General features: G+C 46.4%; 1 protein-coding gene across 1 annotated transcript in view; it reads left to right on the top strand.

The window, feature by feature from the left end:
• npas3 (neuronal PAS domain protein 3) overlaps window positions 1-22,109 on the top strand; it is a gene marked incomplete at its 5' end in the record, with an annotated part of 363,474 nt that overhangs the window by 142,768 nt on the left and 198,597 nt on the right. The window lies entirely within an intron of this gene.

The following is a 22,109-nucleotide window of genomic DNA, read 5'->3' as shown; positions in this document are numbered from 1 at the left end:
GAAAAGGGGTGACCGTACCTGTTACCTATAGACGTACAGACCGAAAGCTTGCAAATAAATACATTGATTGTGCACAGATCGGAGTGTGTGGAGCTTCCCTTTATTGTTTTCATTATCCTTTATTGACTCTAGCACCTTACCCGTCTGCCCGCCAGGATTAATTAATCTATCACGCATTGCCAAGGTTTTATCACGCGCAACCCTTATTTTGAAGAGCCAAATATCCGGATGTTACAATGACAAAATGCTGTGTGTGGTGTCTTGACCGGTTGTTGTTTTCTCGGTCGGTGGTGAAAAAACCTGACCGCGCGAGTATCACAGCGCCTGCTGTAGGACGAAAAACCTTTTTTTCACCAGAAACGACATTCATTGTGCCGATTTGGAGATACAGGCCTTTGAAAGCAGCACATAGAGTGCAAGTGGATGCACGCGCATCTTCAAAATGGCCTATTCGATCGGATCAAAACATGGATTAAAGAATATAAACCCTGGGAAGCGTAGCCTACGGTTCTGGCAGGCTAGACGATTCATTTAATCCTACGGTTACTACGGTTCTGGCGGGCTCCGTGTTACGTTTTTTCAGCAGATGTGTTTATTGGGTTTTTTTTTTTACATTTATGTACAATCGCACTTACAAACACATGGATGGATGGATGGCTCTCTATGCACATGCCACTTTCGACTTCCTTCACAGGTGTTACCGATGATACTATGAAGGTTCTGTTCCATTCAAACAGAGTCAGGGTGCTGCTGTTGTGCGTGTTGGCTCACTGGAAACACCATGCAGTGGGTCTCCGGTCTCAAAGTGTCCTTGAGTGGGTTCCAAATGTAACTCTGAGAGTTATGGGGGTTGTTGAAATTTAAAAAGTGTGAGAACCACTGTACACTAAATGGAACAGTGCCTTAATTAGTATCATCAGTAATACCTGCGGAGGAAGTCTGAAGAGGCCCAGAAGTATAGGAAGAGTTATTTCCAAAATAGTCTCACGTAGCCAGACAACTATTCCACAATCTCCGAATGCTATATAGAGTCTATAGCCTATAGCCCCCATGAGCTGAGTAACGGAAGCTGCTATTTCCGTTCACGAAAATATATTCTGTTACTTCCTTTTCTGCTAAGCAACAAGCTATAGCCTTAGATGTTTTCTATTTATATTAGGATAAATATGCGCGACTGTAAAGACTAAAAGGCAGTGGCGAGGAGGCGCCACTTCCGCAGTATCCGGATACTCATGAGACGTTTTCCGTTGGCCCAGACTGTATGATGAAGCGTTTGGAAATCGCGGAGGCAACAGTCTGGTAACGAGAGACTATTTCCGAAATGGTGTATGTGCATAGAGCCTATTGTTACCATTACCAGTTCTACTAGTACACTGCAATTATTTCTGCAGCTTTTGCTACAATTACTACTACAAAAGCATGACCACTACAGTATACTGCTATGACTACTACTACTACTACTATTAGTATACTGTTTGCCTAGTACTGAGTACAGCACAGAGGAGGCTTCATTTTTGGGCTTAAGTAAAGGGCCTCACACACCGTCTGCGAACGGCACGCGTCAAAACAGCCGCCTCCGTTATTTTCAATGAACCTATCGCACACCGGCGGCGTCCGACGCTCGCTGGACACTCTGATAGAAACCAGTTATATTTTCCTGGCGTTGCCGTGCCGCGTCGCTGTGCACCCGGTGTGTGTTGGGCTTTAGACGCCTGCGGGCGAGAAGTGACCAAGGGCAAGGTTGTGTGCACGCATCCACCTGGGTGACAGCAGACTGCTGGGCGAGCGCTGGCGCTTTGGCATGGGGGGGGGGGTCAGTTCAATATATGGAATGAATCCTGTATATGGAGCCTGTCTTGAGTGTAGTGTACAGCGTTGGTCAGATCGACATATGCTATGTCAGAACAGGTCAGCTCCATATGGAGATTTAAGGGTGACAGCGGGGCAGTGTTTCGAGTGTACAGGGTTTGATGAGGGCCCAGTTAGAGCTGGGCCATAATTTCCGGGCGTGTTGAGAACTCTAGTTTTCGCCGGCTGCCGGGCACAGCTGCACTAATAACTTTGTGGCATGCCTGTCTGAGTTTAAATGGACAGGTATCAGTCAAAAGGGAGACATCGAAGAGGAAGGATGGATCAACATATAGGATCAACATATAGAATGTCCGAACAGGTCAGCTCCAACAGGTTTAAGGTCAGATGTAGAGTTGCTGGCCAATATTGACATCATGGCCCTCCATATATGGGCAGTCCCATATATGGGCTTAATATTGATGACATCAGGGATCTCCATCCCTGATGATGTCACATGATGTCATGAGTATATGGTCATGCCTGGGGTGACCAACCAAAACAACTGAACTGACTGACTGACTGACTGACTTGACGGGAAATGCACGGTTTGATTTCATAGTAAATGCGACCTGTGGTCGCAATAATAATAATACATTAATTATTTAATGCTTTTCTCTGTACACATAAGTCGCTTTACAGCAAAACCTAATTAACAATGTCTGCCAAGGACTTAATTAACTGCTTTTTTATCAAGAGAAAACTAGTTAAACGACTTAAAAAAGAAGCATTGAAAAATAAAACCTAAAACTAAAGGTCAGAATGGGAGCATGAAGTCTGAATGGGTGGGTTTTGAGGGAGGCTTTGAACAGGCCAAAGGTGCTGGTGGCTTTGCTTTGATGTGATGTTCTTATGGGAGGGGCCTGCAACTGAGAAAGCTCTGTCACTCTGCCACATATCTCCATATATGGGCTTAATTGCGACAGCAGATCGCATTTACTATGACATCAGATGTCATAGTGGTGTCGCGAGGCCTGGGCACCATACATATGGGGTTTTCCCATGTATGGGAATTTTGGGGGATACACTGTCTGACTGACGGGAATTGAACGTATTCATAGTAAATGCAACCTGTAGTCGCAATGAAATCTCTCTTCAGCTCTTTACAAAAATAAAATGCATATTTATTTAATCAAAACATATGACTTGCGAACCACACCGTGGTTGATTCGATTTAATTCAGGATCGCCTCTTGTCTTGATTGTTTAAGCATGAAGTCATGGGCCGTTATATTTGTGCTGCATATCAAACAAAATGTTGAAAGAACTTTAGAAGGTTTAGAAGGCATTTGTAGAATCGGCCTCAGCTCTTAATTTACGCTAATTGAATGAACCAGCTTCTAAGTCAAACAGAAGGTGCTGCTGGGGATTTTTAATTAGACCTCTCAACAAGTATAACACAATGTTATTACCTACTACTATACAACTGCTACTTTAGAGGTTTAATCCTAGTAATTGGCGTAATTTACACCTTTTTCCTGTGCTTGGTTGTTTCACATTGCTGCATTGTTGTTTCATTGCTTTCCAAGCTGACAGGCTGTGTGCTTAAAGCAGAATGATGATAGCATGGTGTTCTCTCCCACATGCTGCCTTCTCCCTTCCTCTGATGAATTTCTGCCTTAAGTAGACATGCACGCACGCACAGTCGCACACACACACACACACACACACACACACACACACACACACACACACACACTTGTGGATCTAAAGTGGCGTTTGCCTTTGAAATGGTGTCTTTGTGTGTCTGTGTTAAAGGAGATAGAGTCACTGAGCGCGCTCAGACGAGCGGTCGTGGAGATTAAAGCAAATTGCCGGAAATATCTGTTGCCTTGGTCGTGTGTGTGTGTGTGTGTGTGTGTGTGTGTTCGCGCACGTGCGTGCGTGCATACATGCAAAGGCTTGCATATTATATTGATGTGTGTCGGGTTTTGTGTGTGTAGCCCTGCATGTTTCTAGATGCACATTAACGTGTGCATGTATTTGTATTTGTATGTGTGTACAACTGTCGTAAGACTGTGTGTGTGTGTGTGTGTGTGTGTGTGTGTGTGTGTGTGCCACAACAGATGGCATCATTGTTGTCAGCCCTTTGAAGAAGCACATGCATTTTAATGAGCAGAAATGCATACGGTGAATTTGCGGGTGTGTATGTGTGAGAGAGAGGCTGTGTATTTCTGAATTGTTTCAGTGCTTGGAGCGAGTGTGTGTGTGTGTGTGTGTGTGTGTGTGTGTGTGCGCCTGCCTGCACGCGCACGTGTGTGTGTGTGTTCTTGTAACACAGAAAAACCTACACACTGTCATAAACAATTACATCAAGTCAAATAATGCTGTACATGCAGCTATTGTGACAATTAAACACACACACACGCACACGCACACACACACACACACACACACACACACACACACACACCTTTCGTATAGGCAAATTTGGTGATGTCATATACATGTATATTTATTGTCGCATTTGCTATGAAAACGTGCATTTCCCGTCAGTCAGTCCGTCCGTCCGTCACCCCACGTCTCCATATAATGGTCATGCCTCGTGACATCACGTGACATCAAGTGACATCATCAGGGATGGAGATTCCTGATGTCATCAGTATTGGCCAGCAACTCTACATCTGACCTCAAACACCAAATTCCAAATAGCTCAAAGTACAGCATGGCATGAAATTGGTGACCTGCCGAAATATGTGACAATCTTGTGGACTTCACACAACTGCAACAATCTCGCTCTCCAGCAAGAGCCAGGTGAAATATTCAGTCAGTAATTTCACCTCGCTGTCTCTCAATTAACATTTGGACACTGACGTGACATTATGTAATTTTTTTTAATGTTTTTTTTTTTTGTGGCTTTCGCCTTTATTTTTTATTTTTTATGGAGGGACAGACAGTAGGCTGAGAGGAATTGGGGAGAGAGATGGGGGGGAAGACATGCAGTAAAGGCCGTCGGGATCAGGAGTCGAACCCGCGGCACACTGCCTGACTGGATTACCAGCCAAGGTGCCTGGACCACTGAGCCATGGCCCAGGCCGACATTATGTGATTGTCTACACGTTTGTCACATATTTCAGCAGGTCACCAATTTCACCGTAACACCACCATGCTGGAGTGACCGAGTGAGTGAGCGAGTGGCCGAGATTTGGGGTAATGGAATTTGGCATTTGATATACTGTATATATGGAGCTGACCTGTTCTGACATTCCATGTTGATCCTTCACCCGTCCATCCCTCCTCTTCGATGTCTCCCTTTTGACTGACACCTGTCCATTCAAACTGTAGACGGTCCCGACCCAAAGTTATTAGTGGAGCCTCACCCGGCAGCGGGTGAAAACAGGCCCTCGTCACACCCTGTACACTCATTCCATCCCTTTGTTGGTGTCGATGTGTCCTTGAGCAAGACAATGAACCCCTCACTTTTTGGGATGATTGTTCAAAAACAGCATTTACTAAGTGAAAATGCACACATGCACAGGTGTAGGGCAGGCACACACAAACACATTACATTATGGCAAGCTGCATCTCCCAAGCTGTCCTTCTTTGCCCCCTTTCCACCACACGCACGCATGCACACACGCACGCACGCACGCACACACACACACACACACACACACACACACACACACACACACACACACACACACACACACACACACACACACACACACCAAGGTGAAGTGTACCTCGGTGTCCTCTCTGTCTCCTATTGACTCACTCTAATGAATGAATATCCTGTAAGAGCCTGTGTGTGTGTGTGTGTGTGTGTGTGTGTGTGTGTGTGCGTGTGTGTGTGCGTGTGCGTGTGCGTGTGTGTGTGTTTCAGTATGTGTGTAGAGACAATCTGTGCGCATGCGTGTGTGTTTCTGTTTCTCTGCAGTGTGTGTGTGTGTGTGTGTTGCAGCAGAAGACTATTGATTTTGCCTTTTGTGTGGCCGCTCTGCATCGGTACAGGTAATGGAGGTGTGTGTGTCTGTGTGTGTCTGTGTGTGTGTGTGTGTGTGTCTGTCTGTGTGTGTGTGTGTGTGTGTGTGTGTGTGTGTGTGTTTCAGTTAATTTAAATGCCTGGCTCTTTCTACCAATCTATTTGCCTCTAGCTCTGAGCAGAGACACAGAGGACAGAGGAAATCTGCTCTGTATTGTTTGTGAGTGTGTGTATGTGTGCTCTTGCACGTACGTGCGCGTGTGTGTGCGTGCGTGCACTCCTGTACGTGTGTGTTAATTTAAATGGCTGATTCATTCCAGCAGTCTTATTTGCCCAGAGCTCTCACACAGAAAACACATTTAAATACTGCTGTCTGAGAGAGAGAGAGAGAGAGAGAGGGAGAGAGGGAGAGGGGGAGAGGGGGAGAGGGAGATTGGACTGCGGTTAAGGAAGACAAACGTAAGGTAATAGCGAGGTCGTGAGTTCAATCCCTTATGGAGCCAGTGTGTCGTCCTATTGATGTGTTTTTATCAGAACATTAAAGCTAATACGCGTTCTCTCATTTGGTGTCCGTCTGGATTCAATGTGAGCTAAATAGATCTATAATTCTCAATGGACTACATTTCCCAGGTTGCTTGTGGGTAGCTTTGTCCGTTTCAGAATCTCTTGCAGCTTTCAAATAGTGAAGCTGTTGTTATTTTGGGACATCAACTGCAATTTGTCTATCAACTTTAAAGAGGGAATTCTGATTTTGGTAGCTCAAAAACCTCCCTGTGTGTCCAAAACAAACGATACAGAGAGAGGCCAGTGTGTTTCTGCAGGTCTTAAACACCACCACACACCATTGGTTGATCATTTCTAGTGTAGAGGAAAAATGATTAGTTAGGAAAGATTCATTATTTTTTTTCTTCATCCATCCATCCATCCATCTTCAACCACTTATCCGTATAGTCGGGTCACGGGGGCAACAGCAGAGAGCAGAGAGCTCCAGACTTCCCTCTCCAGAGCAACATTAGTGACTTCCTCCTGGGGGATCCCGAGACGTTCCAAGGCCAGTGAGTCGATGTGTTTCTGCCCCGGGGTCTCCTCCGGTTCCCAGTGGGACGTGCCTCGAGGACCTCCCTAGGGAGACGCCCGAGAGGCATCCTAACCAGACGCCCGAACCAGGCGAAGAAGCAGTGACTCTACTCCGAGTCTCTCTCGCGTGACTGAACTTCTCACCCCATCTCTAAGGGAGATGCCAGCCACCCGTTGGAGAAAATTCATTTCGGCCGCTAAACACAGGGCAAAGTAACATGCTATGCGAGGGATAATGTATGTGACGCGGCGGTGGTTGTGATGTGTTTAATCATCCTGAAGTGCCCTTCAGGATGATTGTATTTCTAAACAACTACCGCTGCGTCATACATAATCTCGCTTATTACATGCGGCCATCTTATTGATAAAAGTAACAACAAAAGGTGGTATTTCCTTGCTTCGGTAATGAGTTGAAAGTATTCCATAAGTGTCACGCTGGCCCTCTGCCCAGCTGCAGCACAGTCGCCTCAGAAAAGAAGTGAGTGTTGATCAAATAGAATCCATTTTCGGTCACTGCATCGTCTATTTCTCGCTTCAGATGTTTTCAAACACTTTCTTGAGAGCAATGTTAATCTGTAAATGACATTGTGTGTTTGTTTACATACAGTAGCTGTCATGTTGGATACAGCATCAAGTCCACGCAGCGCAGCAGGTGCTCTGAGACAAGCGGTCCGTTATAGACCGGAGCAGCCATTATCGAGAAGTAACACACGGCTGAATTCAGCGATTGACCAATCGGAATCAAGCATTCAACCAGGCCATGTAATGAGCCATTATATTGACTGTATTATAGTTGTGAAGTAGCATCATGTGGCTTTGTCAAGAGTCTATATACAAACACACTTGACTCGTGGGAGGACAGGGTGATAATAGTCACGGCACGTATTCCAAAGGGCTGGCGGACGGCACCTCACCTGTCAGCAGTACAGGGAGGCTTGGGCGGGAGGAGTAGGACGTCGAGCCGATTCTACTCTATGGCTCAGAGACATGGACACTTTCAAAGAAATGAGAGAAACGGCTGGATTGCACTTACACCCGCCCTCTATTGAGAGCACAAAATATCTCTTGGTAGAGCCACCCATCGACTTCTCTAATATACGGCAACCTTCCCCGTGTTTCTTCACTGGTCCGATCCAGAAGAACACCATTTGCCGGCCACTGCTACAGAGCTGATCATGAGGTTATATCTTCCGTTCTTCTCTGGAGTCCTGCCTCAAAGCAGACCAGAGGTAGAAAACTGTCGTTCCCTGATGTCATCGCTAGGGACACAGGCATCAGTAAGCAGGAACTGGGGATGGTAATGAAGGACGGGAAGTCTGGCGTGGCATTGTGAAATCCATGACCTTGACCGCGGTCGGAAAATGATGATGAGGACGAAGGCTCCACGTCCTCCCGGTGGGGGCTCCTCAGGGCAGGTGAGCCAGTAGGATACAGCGACAGTGACAACAACGCAGGAATGTGTGTGTGGACGAATCAATGACGACTAAATTGGGGAGGGGGAAAAAAAGAGAGCTTTAGCTGCAGCTTGCCGGATACTTTTTATTTCTGTGTGTGTGCGTGCATGCCGCTTACTTTCTATTTCTGTGTGTGTGCGCGTGCATGCCTCTTACTTTCTATTTCTGTGTGTGTGCACGTGCATGCCGGTCACTTTCTATTTCTGTGTGTGTGCGCGTGCATGCCTCTTACTTTCTATTTCTGTGTGTGTGCACGTGCATGCCGGTTACTTTCTATTTCTGTGTGTGTGCGCGTGCATGCCTCTTACTTTCTATTTCTGTGTGTGTGCACGTGCATGCCGCTTACTTTCTATTTCTGTGTGTGTGCGTGCATGCCGGTTACCTTTTATTTGTGTGTGTGTGTGTGCGCGTGCATGCCGGTTACTTTCAATTTCTGTGTGTGTGTGCGTGCATGCCGGGGCTCTGGGAGGTGTCAGATCTCGTTAACGGCAGTCCATTTCCACGCCTGTGCTAAGTGCGGGCGAAGGCGTGCAGCCGGGATGTGCAGGTAGATAAATGAAGCGCTCCCTGATATTAGCGGCTATCAAGCGCTAACGCAGGTCGACCTCCAGTCTCTCTCAATGTTGATTTATTATCACAACCCTAGCCAACCATGAAGCTGCTACAGAGCGTGTGTGTGTGTGTGTGTGTGTGTGCAACTTAGCTTGTGAAAGCATAGCTACACAGTACACACTCCTCTTGTCCCCTGTCCTCTCCTCAACTTTTCCTCTCCTCTCCTCTCCTCTCCTCTCCATTGACCTTTACACTAATTGACCCATCATCCTGTTGTTTTTTGGGGGAGTATTTTAGACCAGATTGTGTGTGTGTGTGTGTGTGACAGAGAGCCTCCACATCTGTTGAAGGACACCGAAAGCGGCACTGACCTTTGGAATGTTTGGGAGGCCATGTTGGCTGACACCACACTTGTGTGTGAGTGTGTGTGTGTGTGTGTGTGTGTGTTTGGTTTAGGTGTTTTAGAGGTCGAATGTGTTGCTCGCACTGGTAGCTGCTCACGTGTGTTTGTGAGTCAGGATTTGTGTGTGTGTGCGTGCATGCATGTGTGCGTGCATGCATGTGTGTGCGCGCGTGCGTGCGTGACCCACACAGACACCTGGCTATTCATTATGCATGCAGACAGCAGACGCCAAAATGCCACACTGCGCGAACTAGGCCGGCACGCGCACGCGCGTGCACACACACACACACACACACACAAATACATGCCCAAACATACACAGCTACAGTATACTTGCATAAGACTCATATCCATAAATACATCAGATCCATAGACACACTTCGCCACAGAGGTATATGCATTTACATATATGCAGAGACACACACACACATTGCACTCATTGTGCTCACTTGTTGGCTGCTTTACATACTGTATAAATACTGTAAGTCTCTCCCTGTGTTATTAAACTATAAATTATGGCATTTTTTATAAGATGCACAGAGGAGGATGAGGAGAGGAGGGGGCTGGACATGGAGAGGAGAGGAGAGGAGGGGGCTGGACATGGAGAGGAGAGGAGAGGAGGGGGCTGGACATGGAGAGGAGAGGAGAGGGCTGGACATGGAGAGGAGAGGAGGGGGCTGGACATGGAGAGGAGAGGAGAGGGCTGGACATGGAGAGGAGAGGAGAGGGCTGGACATGGAGAGGAGAGGAGAGGGCTGGACATGGAGAGGAGAGGAGGAGAGGGGGCTGGACATGGAGTGGAGAGGAGGGGAGGGGGCTGGACGAGGAGAGGAGAGGAGAGGAGGGGAGGGGAGGGGGCTGGACATGGAGAGGAGAGCAGATATACAAGTTGTTGGCTCTTCAAAGTAAGTGTTACGTGCGATAAAACCTTGGCAATACGCTATCGATTAATTAATGCTGGCGGAAATTGGGTTAATAATCGTGTGTGTGTGCGTGCGAGCGTGCACATGCTCATCAGGTATTGTATGAATGGGTGTTGTGCAGGGCTTATTGTGTGCACACAAACTAGAGAGAGAGAGGGTGACGAATGGAGGGACTGAAGGCGTGAAGAAAAACAAAAAAGAGAAGGGGATTATAGACGACAGGACAACAGATGGAGAGACAGGGGAGGAAGGATTTAGAAAGGAGGAGGCCAGAGATGGAGACATGGAGAGAGATAGTGAGGAGGATAGGGGGATTGGGAGGAATGAAAGAAAGGTATACAATACAGAGAGGGGGGGGGGAGAAAGCAGAAGATACAGAAGCAGAGAGGAATGGGAAGACAGATCGATGGAGGTAGAGAAACAGAGATAAAACAGATGGAAAGAGGAAGAAGGAGAGAGAGAGATACAGGAATGAACAGATGGATGGCTGGCGAGCGAGAGATGAAGAGAGCAACGCAGGAAGAGAAGAGAGAGAGGGGGAGAGAGGGGGAGAGAGAGAGAGTAGTTATGATCCATCTCATGTCTTTTTCTAGCTGACATTTTTATGAGGCAGGCTGCTGGCCGGACTAATAGCTCACTCCATTATACTCAGGGGACACAATGACCCCCATCACACACATGCACGCACGCACACACACACACACACACACACACACACGCACGCACACACGCACGCAGATGAGATGCACACAGCGCTTTACATATACATACTTACACACACACTCGCGCAAGCACACACAGACGTGCATCCTAGCAACACTGATTAGATACACACGTCGCTCATTCACACACACACACACACACACACACACACACACACACACACACACACACACACACACACAAACAAATCATGCACTCAAACATACCCAACTCACACAAGCACACATACACTTAATATTTCCTCCTAATCTACAAGCTCACACTGAGTGGCGATGGAGCACATTGTCAGCATGTATACCGTATCGTCTGTTGGGCGGTAACCTCATACTGTATACCTCCAAAACTTTAACTTTTCAGCAGCTCTACAAGCTGGACATTTCCAACTTCTGGCACTTTTGATGCTTGTGTGTGTGATGTGTGATGCTGTAGTGTGATCAAGGAGGGCGGCCTAAAGCTAAACCAGAAACAGGACAGTCACTGTCAGCACGGGGGGTGGGGGTGGGGGGGTAAAGTTTGGGGATAAAGTTTGCGCACTTCTGTACTTCTCTGACACAGCGCAGTTCAACTTCAGCCAGTCAATTAGTGGGACACCGATGAGAGCGCAGAGAACGCACATCAAAGGAGAACACAACTGCATACAGTAGGTGGTTAATTAAGGCAGAACTGCGATGCAGTTGCAAAGGGAAATAATGACTTTTGTCCGTGACAATAACCAATCCTACAGTTTGAATTCTGTATACACACTCACACAAAAATAATGGTATGGGGAAAACAAATGAAAATGTTATTATTAGTTTTTTACTTTCGACTTCTCTTAATTTGAATTGTGCTAATGAAGTCGATGCGGCATGACTTCATTAGTGTCCTTCAAAACCGGGTTTTTAGACAGCTGGTGGATGGAAAAAAAAGCTACACTTCTGCGGACGACTTGCGCGACGGCCAGATTCCCGGAAGCGCTCCGCATCAAACGTCCGCGGAGGTGGAGCTTAATTCCCATCCACCAGCTGTCTAAAAACCAGCTGCGCACACGCATCACAGCTTATTCTGTCCGCGGCGCAAAACCGTTTTGCGCTTAGGTCTGGAAACGGCTTCTCTTTTCTTCTTCTTCTTCTTCTTCTTTTGGCTAATTCCCGTCTGTTTCCATCTGCTTCTGTTCTCTGCTGCCACCTGCCTGTCTCTATATGAACCTCCTTTTTGGCCTTTCCTCTTCTCCTCTTGTACTCACAGTACTGTTGATGACTGATGTCATAGACCTACAGCCGTGGAAAAAGTACTCACAATTTACAATTTACAATTTAGGCATTTAGCAGACGCTCTTAATCCAGAGCGACTTACATTTGAGCAAAAACAAAAGCATGGGAATACATCACATAAAAGTATTTATCATGAAACATGCGCAAGCTAAGAAAGTAACAGTGGAATATCTATATAGTGAAACTATACATACACTTATACATATAAACTATACATCTTTACTACTATGCTATACATGTGTACTATGGCGTGCTATGACTACATACAATACAATTACAGTGCTGTCTACATAACATGCTATAAGTCTGTATCAAATGCTATATAATCCAACAGAAATGCTATCTAAGGGTTTAGGGTAAGTGCTATGGGCCATGATGGAGTCTGAAAAGGTGGGTCTTCAGGCTACGGCGGAAGATTGGGAGTGATGCTGCAGTTCTGACTGCAATGGGAAGTGCATTCCACAGTTTTGGAGCCAGAAGGGAGAAGAGTTTGGGACGTGTGGAGCGTTGTCCCGGCGTTTTTAGTGAGGGTACTTCCAGCTTCCCTGCGTTGGCTGATCTGAGTGCGCGGGAGGGTTTGTAGGGTTCAATCATACTTGCAAGATATGGGGGAGCCATACCTTTGGTTGCCTTGAATGCCAGCATCAGAGTTTTGTATTCTGTGCGGGCAGCGACCGGGAGCCAGTGGAGGGAGCGGAGCAGGGGGGAGACATGTGAAAATTTTGGCTGGTTGAAGACCAAGCGAGCTGCGGCATTTTGGATCAGCTGGAGAGGCTTAAGTGCACATGCTGGTAGGCCAGTAAGGAGGGAGTTACAATAGTCGAGTTTTGACAAGACTGTTGTCTGGATTAGGAGCTGGGCTGATTCCTGGGTGAGGAACGGTCTAATTCGTCGTATGTTATAGAGTGTGAACCTACAGGATCGAGTGACAGCTGTGATGTGAGCTTTGAACGAGAGCTGACTGTCCAGGATAACACCAAGATTCCTGGCTGTTGGGACAGACGTTACCAGGGCGTTGTCTACGGAAATAGTTAGCTCCCGCATAGGGCAGGACTTAGCTGGGAAGAAGAGAAGCTCAGTCTTGTCTGGGTTCAGCTTGAGATGGTTGGAGGACATCCACTGTGAGATGTCAGCCAGGCATGCAGTGATGCGCTCTTCCACCTGAGTGGTAGAGGGGGGGAAGGATAGGAACAGTTGTGTGTCATCGGCGTAGCAGTGATAGGATATATTGTGAGCAGAGATGATAGTGCCAAGGGATTTAGTGTACAGTGAGAAAAGGAGGGGACCAAGTACAGATCCCTGTGGGACCCCAGTTTGGAGGGTTCGGGGGGATGATAACAGACCTTTCCAGGAAACCTGGTAGGTCCGGTCGGTGAGGTAGGAGGAGAACCACTTTAGTGCCGTTCCACCGATGCCTAGCTCCGCTAGGGTGTCTAGGAGCAGCTGGTGGTTCACTGTGTCAAATGCTGCTGATAGGTCTAGGAGAATCAGTACTGCAGAGTGGGAAGCAGCTTGGGCAGCATGTAGTGCTTCTGTGACTGCCAGCAGGGCAGTTTCTGTGGAGTGGGCCTTCTTGAATCCGGACTGGTTGGGATCCAGCAGGTTGTTCTGTGAGAGATGGAGAGAGAGCTGGTTGGAGACGACACGTTCAATGGTTTTAGAAATAAATGAAAGGAGTGATACCGGTCTGTAGTTCTTGACATCTGAAGGGTCAAGGGTTGGTTTTTTGAGGAGTGGTGTTACTCTGGCTGACTTGAGGGCAGATGGGACGCAGCCTGAGGTTATTGAGGTGTTTATGATGGAGGTGATGAAGGGGAGCAGATCAGGTGTGATGGTTTGGAAGATTGGAGACGGGACAGGGTCAAGAGGACAAGTGGTAGGTCTAGAGGATGTTACTAGTTGTACGACCTCGTCTGGGGAAAGAGGAGAGAAGGAGGACATGCATGGTATGTTGGGGTTGGTGTTGGTTGAGTCAGATGCCACTTTATGTGGGAGGGGAGGAAAGGAGCTGCTGATATCATCAACCTTCTTCTCGAAGTAGTTGACAAAAACATCAGCAGTGAGGGATGAAGGTTGAGTGGGGGGAGGGGGTTTAAGGAGGGAGGTGAAAGTGGAGAAGAGCTTCCTTGGGTTAGAAGTACAGGATTGGATTTTGGTGTGGTAGAAAGAGGTTTTAGCAGTGGTTAGTGAGTGGGCAAAGGCGGAGAGGAGTGAGTGAAAGTGTGAAAGGTCATCTGGTAGCTTCGTCTTGTGCCACTTTCTTTCGGCTGCCCTTAGAGGTGTTCGTTCAGATCTGAGAGTTTCAGATAGCCAGGGAGCCGGTGGACATGAGCGAGCTGGCCTGGATGAGAGCGGGCAGTGTTGGTCGAATGCAGATGAGATAGAGGAGAGAAAGGATGAGGTTGCAGTGTCAGGTGAGAGGGAGAGGAAGGACTCCAGGGAGGGTAGAGAGGAGAGAATAGAGGATGAGAGGGAGGAGGGGTTTAGGGACTTGAGATTGCGTCGGGAGGTGACGTTCGGAGGGTTAATAGGTTTAGGCGGGAGGGTGGAGAGAGAGAGGGAGAAGGTTATGAAGTGGTGGTCAGACCTAGTTAGGGGGGTAACAGAGAGTGTGGAGGGAGAGCAGGCTCTGGAGAACACAAGGTCCAAAACATTACCAGCCTTGTGAGTGGGAGGGGAGGGAGATAGGGAGAGGTCAAATGAGGCCAGAAGGGATGTAACGGGAAGATATTTCTCTGCGGTAGGAAGGTTGAAGTCACCCAGTAGAATCAGAGGGGTGCCATCTTCCGGAAACGAGCTGATCAGAGAGTCTAGTTCTTCCAGGAAGTTCCCGAGAGTTCCTGGAGGGCGATACAGCACAATGAGGATGAGGGGGACTGGCTGTGATATTGAGATAGCATGAAATTCACATGTGGACAGAGAAAGGTGAGAGAGATTTAAGACACGGAAATTCCATTTGGGGGATGTTAGTAGCCCAGTACCACCCCCTTTACCTGTTTGGCGAGGGGTGTGGGTGAACTTGTGTGAAACAGAGAGGGCAGCGGGAGTTGCAGTGTTATCTGGGGTGATCCAGGTTTCAGTCAGAGCAAGGAAATGCAGAGACTTGAGGGAGGCGTGGCCTGAAATTAATTCAGGCATATTCTTCTTGGTAGCTGCTTGGCAGTTCCATAGTCCTCCCTCCACCACAATGTGATGGCTGGGTGAACGAGCTGGGTAGATGAGATTTGAGGGATCTCTGTGATTGTAGGGGTAGTGTCTAGGGCGACATGAGGAGGACAGTATAGGGACGGTGGGAAAACACATTCTAAACAGGTCTAAGAGATAATAATAATAAAGTAATAATAATAATAATGATAATAATAATAAGGTACAACTAATAATTATGACATAATAATAGTAATAATAATAATAATAGGAAGTAGGAAGTAAGTTGATACAGAACCCCTAGGGCGGCCTCCTTCGATGTGTCTGGATGTGTCTAGGTGTCCGGGTCTTTGGATTGGACACTAGGCTATCTTAGTCAGCCTGTGTGATTCTTTGGATTGGAAATTGGAACGATTCCGCAGGAAATTGGAACGATACCGCAAGGAAATTGGAACGATACAGCGAGGAAATTTGGAACGATACAGAAAGGGGTATGTCTCAAAATGTTCGGAGTATGTGTCCACTCACATTCTTCACCTAAGTAAAAGTATCAATACTGCAATGTAGAAATACAAGTAAAAGTCAACATTTACTACTACTAAAAGTACGAAAGTATTGCCATCAAAATGTACTTAAAGTACCAAAAGTCGAAAGTATAGCCTACTCATTATGCAGAAGGTCCCATTTCACAAGCTTTCAATTGCAACGTATTGTGAGCTTGTAGATCGGCTATTTTCAAATGGCCGTAATGTTTATAGGGCTGAAGTGGTATAGGCCTATATATGTTTGTAATATTTATCTCAATCTATAAAGTAACTGCAGTAGTAACTACATTTTTTGTAGTGGAGTAAAAGTACAATAATTGCCTTTGAGATGTAGTGGAGTAGAAGTAAAAGTACTGAAAATTGAAAATACTTTACGTATAGTAAAGTAACAATACCTAAAATGTAACTTAAAACCAGTACTTGATTATGTAATTAGTTACTTTACACCACTGCTGCATGGCGAAATCCAAGATCCTCGTCGAAAACTGTGCTAATATTATTAGCACAGGTCGTCACCTGACCAAAGAATTGACAGTCTTTAATAACAACCTATAACCTAAACCTTGGTTGAAAAAAACAAAAGTTGTCCTTTATTAAAAACAAGAAAAAAAAATGTTATTTTTGATTCTGGCTTTTCAAAAACAGCAGGTGTCTGAGATGCATTGTACAGTTTTTTTATGAATGTTTTTTTGCTGTTTTCATTCATGTTGTATTTAAAGCACTTTGTCAGTTCTCTCTGTGAATTAAATGTGCAATACAAATACAACTCACGTTACTTACACACCTGTCCATGTTTAAACCTGGAAGAAAAATAGCGAGAGAGAGAGACAGAGAGAGAGAGAGAGGGAGATAGAGAGAGACGACTGCAGTAATTATAAAAGTAATTGATGAATACTGATGCACTGTAAACTCCTGGGTGCTAATATGAGTCTTGAGAGTGTATACACATGGAACCAAATGTACGTGTAAGGGTCCATATAATGGTCCAACATGCACTCCAGACTTTAATGTGTGCCTCCAGGCTTTTTCTTTTTCTTGAGACTAAATTTAGAGCAGGAAATTGCTTTGGGCTCCGTGGCTGTGTGTCACTCTCATTCTTCTGTCTGTTTTGTTTATTAGTGGGTTTTTTGTATTGTTTAGCTCAGTTTTCTTCTCCATCCGCAGGAGGGGGACTGTGGCTTTAGCACAAGGACAATTACTGGTACACGGAGCATTTCTTTGTTGTGTTGTTTTGTTGTTTGTTGCCGCACAGCGACAACGCAGCTCGGGGGAGCGGTCTCGATGTTTGTCTGCGTTGATGATGATGACGATGCGGGCGCTATAGCCTAGTCGTGTCGCACTATATCCTCAAAGACATTACAATTACCCAGAACCCGGGGAGGCCCGACGATGAAAGAACTATACTCCACTACTTTATTGAATGAGAAGAACCGACAGTCTCTGTGGGGGAGTTTCAGCGTTATGATGTGTGTGTGTATATAATAATTTGATGACCAGCATCGCCATTAAGACGCCGCTGGTCATCAAATGATTGGCTTAGGAATGAACAATTCTCCATTAATTCAAGGCTTCATGGGGTGTGTAATTGATAGAGAATAAGTCGTGTTTTGGGTGAACTACTCCTTTAAGTACAGCACTCAGGTAAATGTGCCATTAGTTCTGATTTGTCCCGACCCATGCCTGTGGTCTAGCCCCGCCTCTCATTTACATGACCAGGAAGTGGGAGGGACTTATGTATTGGTGTGTGTCGTCGTCTGGGCTCTGCCTCTGAAGGACATTGTCCATTCCAGCCCATGTCCTTACTAACCGAGTTTACTGTCTAATGTCTCCCCCTCTAATCAGCTTTAGTCCACTCTGCTCTCCATCGCGGGACAAATGAGACGGACATTATTGGCTTATGGACTCTGTACGCTTGTGAGGGGGCCCTGGGCAGTCAATCATTTCTGAACGCTAGGGGAGAGAGAGAGAGAGGAAGAGAGGGGGGAGAGGGAGAGAGAGGCTGGGAGGAAGGAGGAGGAGAGAGAGAGAGAGCCCTGTAGCTTTGACACTGAATTAAGAGCGACATGGAAAGAGCTTGTTGAACAAAGTAAAAGTATTTTGCAATCAAGTCTAATTGGCTTGTCGCTGGGTTGAACCGCTGATATATGTCTGTAATTAGTTAAGCGGCCGCAGTTTGTCTCAAAGGCTCCCGTTTTATATTTATTTATTTTTCTTGCATTCATTTATTTTCTAGTCACCCCCCCCCTTCCTCCTGAAGGCTGACCATGAATCAACATGACAGATTTTCAACTGGTCTCTTTAACAACTGCTTTGCTGTGAGAATGACCCAGTGGTGTAGGTAGTACAGACGATGGACCCGTGCTCTCTGACCTATGACCTCAAGAGGGTTGTCGGTGTGATTTCCACCATGTTCTATGTGTGTAATTTGTCAGACATTTTCTGCAGTTTTCGTCATATCTCTCCGTCTTTCTCTCGTGTTCTCTGATACAGTCATGGGTTTTTACAGTAAATCAGAAACAAGTGCGCACACACACGCATGCACGCACACGCACACAAAAACACACAAACAGACAGAGTCAGTTTGTGGTCACCACCATTGGGAAGCCAGCCAGTCAATCAGCATATAGCCTAGGGCCAGGGGGCTAGCCTTGGCCTGGAGTCACTCGCACACACACGCATGCACGCACATGGCATCTCTCTGGACAGTAGCAGATAGCTGTATCTGTGATTAGCATCTCTGTGGCCGCGGCCAGCCACAGCTAGCGCCAAAGCTAATTAGCATGTACGTGCATATTTTGCATGAGTAAGTGTATGCAATTATTGTTTGTGTTTGAAGGAATCTATTTAGTTCATTCGAACTTCCTCTCCACGACTGTGCACCCATCTGTCTGATAGTCTTTCTCTCTCTCTCTCTCTCGCTCTCTCTCTCTCTCCCTCCCTTACTCTCTAAGGGCGAGAGACCACTCTAAGTGGTCTCTCACCCTTACTCTCTCCCTCTCTCCCTCTCAAAATAATACATATTCAGAACAAATAAGGCAAACAAGATCAGATAAGAGAAACAAAAGAACATTACATTAGTTATAGTAAGTAGACTATAATATTCACCCATTGTTACTAATTGTGTGGCAGGCTGCATAATTTTGCTGCCAACCTTGAACATTTGGCTTTCCCATCTAATAAGTATAAGGATTTCCTGGATGGAGTAAAAATCTCTCTCTCTCTCTCTCTCTCTCACTCTCACTCTCACTCTCACACTCACACTCACACTCACACTCACACTCACACTCTCTCTCTCTCTCTCTCTCTCCCACTCAATGCAATACAATATAAATGCTTCCAGACAAACAATGCACAATGTCCCTCAGTCAGACACAGACCTGCAAATGACACAACGTCAAGGTTGAACGTCTCCTGAGAGCTGAACTGGCCTCAGTCCAGACCTCTACAGTATACAACATGCACGCACGCACGCACACACACACACACACGCACGCACACACACACGCACGCACGCACGCACGCACGCACGCACGCACGCACGCACACACACACACACACATGCGCACACACACGAACACACACACACACACACACACACACACACACACACACACAGCATTATTCACTGAAAACATAATGCAATTACACACAGACACACTGACTGACCCCATATACCCCCTTTCAATTGCCAGGTCTCTTAACTTTTCCCCCTCTCCCCCAGTAATTCCATCTTTTGTCCCCAAAGTCTCACACTACCCAGTTTGATCCGGACAATGTAAGGCCCGGACTTATGCATCCGACACAATACACACAAGTGTGCATCGTTTCCGTATCCGCTCTAGAGTCTAGGGGCTCCATTTTCGTCGCCACCGTTCCCCGCGACGCGGCCCACAATTCAGCTGCTGCCCGAAAATTACGATTATAGGAGCTTGCTCTGTCCCTTAATGGTATTTTGGTCCAGCGTCACCCGCTATCTATTTTGCCGACACTGGCATTTGCGCCTAGAGGTGTGGTCATGGGCGTGCTGGCACGCTTTCCCCTAAATTGCTATTTTGGTCACATACATTTGGGAAGGCGCATAGTGCAGTTTAAAAGCACCCATAAGCCGTGCCAAATTAGTTTGGTTTAGTGGAGGATATTAAGCACATGATCGTTCACTTGATGGTACAAGCACCAAATTTGGCACACAAGTGCTTCAGAACCTACTATCTCAGAAAAGTACGTTGTCCACTTGAAAAAAACAAAATGGCCACCATTTTTCAAGATGGCCGCCAAATGAAAAGGGCCTTTTGTGGCGGTTCTGGACAACCGTGGGTCCGACCGACTCGAGACCGGGCACTGCACTCCCTGTGGGTGTGTGGAACGTGTGTGTCGAATTTGAAGTCGGTGGGGCGAACGGTTCTCGGGTTATGTGGATTACAGATGTACAGACACACACACAGACTTGAATATACAGTATGTCAATGGGCAATGCCCATTGGGGTTTTTTTTTAGATGATGGGTAGCCTCGGTACCAGGCTTTCATTTTTGTTGGTGAAAAAATTGAAAGCCTGGAGGAACGCATTGGCCGCTCTGGTCTAAAAGTGGGAGTCAACCCTTCCGGGTGGGCGTCGCTCCAAATTATGTGACGTAGCGCTGCACTAGGGGGGAGAGGAGGGGCCGGGGGTGACGGACAGATCGATGAGATCCAATCAGGGCGTGCGCAAATCTGAGCCGCGACCCGCCCCTCTAGACCAGAAACCTAACACGTTAGCTCAGGCTAGATGATGGGTAAGAACAGAGAGATGTGATGTCAGGTGGTGTGGGCTAAGAAGTGGTCAGGGCTATATGAGATGTACAGTAAGTGCAAAGAGAGATGGTGAGGGAGGGAGAAATTTATTTTGACCAGACAGTAGACAGTAGTGTAACAGGTTAAGGTGAGTATAGAGATGGAAATGTTCTAGCAAGAGAAGCCAATGTATTGAGAATATGGGACATAGTATGGGTCAGGAAATATTTGTGACAGAAGGCTACCAGTGAGAGGGAAGATGTATATGATGGTAGTGAGACCAGCCATGTACGGTTGGAAACGGTGGCACTGATGAAAAGGAGGCACAGCTGGAGGTGGCAGAATTAAGGATGGTTCTCATTAGGAGTGAAAAGGAAGGACATTATCAGAAATTACTGAATTAGAGGATCAGCCCAGGTTAGAAGGTTTGGGGATAAAGCAAGAGAGGTGAGGTTGAGATGGTTTAGACATGTGAAAAGGAGGGATGAGGGTACATTGGGAGAAGGATGCTGAAGATGTAGCTGCCAGGTAAGAGGATGGCCAAAGACGAGGTTTAAGGATGCTGTGAGAGTCTGAGAGATGACATGAAGGTGGCAGGTCACAGAGGAAGATGCAGAAAACAAAACCAAATGGGGTCCATGTGTGGTCCAGCCCTATGGAATGTAAAATTCAAGCATGTGCTAATGAAAAGTATTTAAAATATATAGTTTTGATGCTCATCCTAGATCCTACTACTATAGGGGATGCAAAGCAATATGTCCGTTTATCCGTCCGACTTCTCCTACCAAATCACTCCGTTAGCACACATCTCTCTATGCACAAAAAATGATGCATGCCACAGAAATCCATCTGCACTACATTGCATCCATGTCATATTTACTGTACAAATATTGCTTTTGTATGACATACTGTTATTGCACAACATTTCACTGTGACACAAATTACATTACAATTTCCACATTAACCGACCCCTCCCCTTTTCCCTGCACGTACACACACACACACACACACACACACACACACTGTACTGTACAGTACACTATAGTATGTTACAGTACAGTATGGTAAAGTACAGTACGGTACAGTAACGTGCGGTACGGCATGGTACAGTATGATACCATAAAGTATGGTACAGTACAGTATGATGTCGTACAGTACAGTACGGTACGGTACAGTACAGTAAAGTACAGCACGGTACAGTATAGTACAGTACCATGCAGTACGGTACGGTACGGTACAGTACAGTACAGTACAGTACAGTACAGTACAGTACAGTACAGTACAGTACAGTACAGTACAGTACAGTACGGTACAGTATGATACCATACAGTAAGGTACAGTACGGTACAGTATGGTACCATGCAGTATGGTACAGTACGGTACAGTATGGTACAGTACAGTACAGTACAGTATAATACCATACAGTAAGGTACGGTACAGTATGGTACAGTACGGTTCAGTATGGTACCATGCGGTACAGTACAGTACAGTACAG

This window comes from Protomyctophum parallelum (assembly GCF_964188405.1).
Source record: "Protomyctophum parallelum genome assembly, chromosome: 20".
NCBI classification, from domain to species: Eukaryota; Metazoa; Chordata; class Actinopteri; order Myctophiformes; family Myctophidae; genus Protomyctophum; species Protomyctophum parallelum.
This window is presented reverse-complemented; position numbering and strand designations above follow the sequence as displayed.